The following is a 3,763-nucleotide window of genomic DNA, read 5'->3' on the forward strand; positions in this document are numbered from 1 at the left end:
CTGCAGGTGCGCTCGTCCAACTCAACCCTACATACCAAGCACTAGCGCTTGGTAATAGTTCTTCTACTACAGCATGACAGTATACTGAGCATACTATTCTAAGGGTTTTCTTTAATTGTGAGAGTCTATACTAGTTACAAAGAGTATACTAGTTCTTATCATACTGATAGTGTTTGTGATACTGGCTAAACGTTACAAGTATTGTGTGAGAGAGAATGAAGTTAATATTGTTCAGATACCTCTTGGGACTAAAATAGCATTTTTTATAATGCAATTTAATGAAAGTGAAGTAATGTTTTTGCTTTCAATTATGACATTAAAAACAAATCAAATACATCATAGACAATAAAGTTTCTAGAAAAACTCAGTAATCAACTTTTAATTACATCATTGCAGTGCTACTAATTATGGCAACCAGCTTTGCTAAGCAGCTAGCTGTTAAGTGGCAACCATTCCTTCATATTACTCCTTCAGCAGTCTTGGTTCTAGTATGGAACTATCTCATGTATTCTTATTATGTATTATTGAGCAATTTCAGTGGTGGAATTGTTACTGAAGTTGCTCCTGCCACTTGGTATAAGTATGGTTTAGTCATTTTATTTTTCTTTGGTTTTTTTTTCTTTCCTTCATTTGGTCTGTTAGCTGATGTATGGATTGGAAGATACAAAGCTATACTGATTGGTATAGTATTGTGTTTTATATCATGGATTATAGTAGGAATTGGATATATTGTGGGCAAGTGCATAAACTTTACCTCTAAAGCAATTCTTTGGATTTTCTTCACTTTTGCTGACATTACATTTTTTTGTGGTTTGTCCAGTTTCTCTGCTAACATTATTCAGTATAACATTGATCAACTTGTTGGAGCTTCATCTGATGAACTCAGTTCTGTCATATACTGGCATATACTATCTGAACCACTTGTTTTATTCCTCTCTTTTACCTTCTTCAATGTTTATTTAATAGTAGTAAGTATTTTATCATGATCACTTTCATAGCATCAGGTGTATCTGTATCTCTTGTACTGGTGTCTCATTCATTCTTAAAACACAAACTGGAGAACATATCACTGATCAAGAATCCCATCAAACTGATAGTTAGAGTATTGTGTTATGCCAGGAAGCACAAGTATCCTCAGAATCGTAGTGCTCTGACCTACTGGGAGGAAGAGGCTCCTTCAAGACTAGACCTGGGTAAGGATAAATATGGTGGACCATTCACAGAGGAAGAGGTAGAAGATGTAAAGACAGTATTTCGAATGCTACCATTATTTATTGGTTTTGGTGTGATTAATCTCAGTAATGATACCTATTGGTCTGCTGTTAAAAGTTATTCATTACCAAATTGCTTAGCAGTGACAGACTCTCAGTACTATTTCTGCTCAGTCATTCTAACATTTCTTTATTTATTCTTTATCAGAGTTTGTTTCTACAAGTATATTCCCAGTATGCTGACTAGAATGAGTGTTGGTATCTTCCTTGCTTTCATTGTTACAGTTTCTAAAGTGATCATATTTGTCAATGAGAGGTCTCATCCTGACATAAACAACTTTGGTAAATTACTCTTTATTCCACAAACTATCCAAGGACTCTCTTTTATATTATTGTATCCAGTATCACTGGAGTTTACAGTAGCTCAGTCTCCAGTTCACATGAGAGGAGTGATGGTTGGATTGTGGTATGCTACTGCTTCGGGGCTTGGTAATCTCATTAGCAACATGTTAAAGTTTCCATTTGATTGTGAGAGTCAATACATATGTACTAGTTTTTATTATTATATAACAAAGAGTGTACTAGTTCTTATCATACTGATAGTGTTTGTGATACTGGCTAAACGTTACAAGTATCGTGTGAGAGAGAATGAAGTTAATATTGTTCAGATAGTTGATGATCATTATCAGAGATACATGGAACAAGAGGAACAATATAACAGGAATAGAAATGATGACATTGACATTCATTATTCATAATTAATTATTTTCATCAGAAAATATTTTACATCATCAGTATCGTTATGTCTGCCACTTGTACTAACTCTTAATCAACATCTATGAGACCTTAAACTTACATGTACAATGTACGTGTACATGCTTTAGTCCCAACAGTCAGTGGAAGAAATGGCAGAGATAAGAGCTGAAAAGCAGTACTAGCTTATATGCATGTACAAAGAAGGGCATGCATTTGCTCTGATAATGAGGTGCAGGGCTTGCATCTATGACAATTGAAAATGATGGTAAAGAACTTGTCTGACGTACATATATATACATGTAACACTATGTCTGGTAGGTACTGTACACACATTGTACAGTACATGTATGTGTCAGTAGTTTTAAAATCACCTGCTATACTCAGTAAAATTAGGACATGCAATTAAAAGTGTGTGTGTGTGTGTTCCTTACAGTTTGTAATTCTTCAACTTGTTCTTCAGTTTTAAGATCCCCAAACTGCTGGAGGAATAACTGTAATGAGGCAAACTGTGAGGGCTCCAAGAAATTCAACAAACTAAACAATTCATCCACACTGTTCTGAAGAGGAGTACCAGTCAATAACACCCTGTGCTCCTAGAACAGCACAAAGGCACATTAGGAATGTACAGAGTATTAATGCAACTATACATGTATGCATGTGCATGTGTATTTTTGAGTAACTTTAAAAATTCATAAAAAATCTAAATTTAATCGGAATCTGCTCAAACTCTCTATACAACATAAGTACATGTATATGTATATGCATCAGAAAAAATTATTAAAATGGAGAATTCTCACCTTTCTATTTTTGGCAACAATTTGTCCCATTTCACTGTACTATAGCACAGGGACTTTGACCCAATTTTAGAGCACATTTAGTAATTCATAAAAAATCCAATTTTGATCGGAATCCACTCAAACTTTCTATGCAACATAAGAACATGTATATGCATTAGATAAAATTATAAAAATGGAGAATTCTCTTTTTTTCATTTTTGGCAAAATTTGGCCAAAACCAAAAAATCTAATTTAATCGTAAAAAATCTAATTTATACAAAAATTAATTTAAGTTTTAAAAATATATATTATAGAAATGTACAATGTACATTTACAAGTACTACATATATGTACTTACCATATGTAGTTCTCTGAGTCCTTCCAATATTTTGCAGTTTTTATTTTTCAGTTTGTGAGCCTCATCAATGATCACTGCTCTCCATAGGATGTTCTTTAAGTCACTGTTATCAGCTGAAACAGATTACAAGAATACACATTACATGTACATGTACATGTACAGTATATGCTAATATTGGATACAGCTAGTACATGCACAGTCAACTTAAAAATTTTGAAATAAATTTTTTAGAGGAGAAAATTAAAGTTTCTAATTTTCTTAAATTTTATTTTTAAATTAAATTTTTATTTTTTAATTTATTTTTAATTCTTAATTTTAAAACATGTACATGCATAATATTATTATACAAGTAAAATTAGTATAAGTAAAGGTGTGGTTGTTAATTAAATGTGGGTGTGGCTTACATAGCAAAACTTCATAAGTAGTGACAATGACGTTAAACTTGTATGCATCAATAATGATCTTTCCTGATTGATCACGAAAATACAGTTTATACTCTTGAATCATCCTACGACTGTAAGCACTGGAAGAGGAAAGAATCATAAAAAGAAATGAAGAAAAAGAAAAAAAATTAAAGAGAATATAATGAAAATGGAGAAAGAAAATGACGTATTTGTATTTGTATTTTTTCCAACGTATTTGTTGGAAAAAAGTAAGGAAAC

Source organism: Amphimedon queenslandica, unplaced genomic scaffold (assembly GCF_000090795.2).
Source record: "Amphimedon queenslandica unplaced genomic scaffold, v1.1 AMPQUscaffold_13368, whole genome shotgun sequence".
NCBI lineage: Eukaryota > Metazoa > Porifera > Demospongiae > Haplosclerida > Niphatidae > Amphimedon > Amphimedon queenslandica.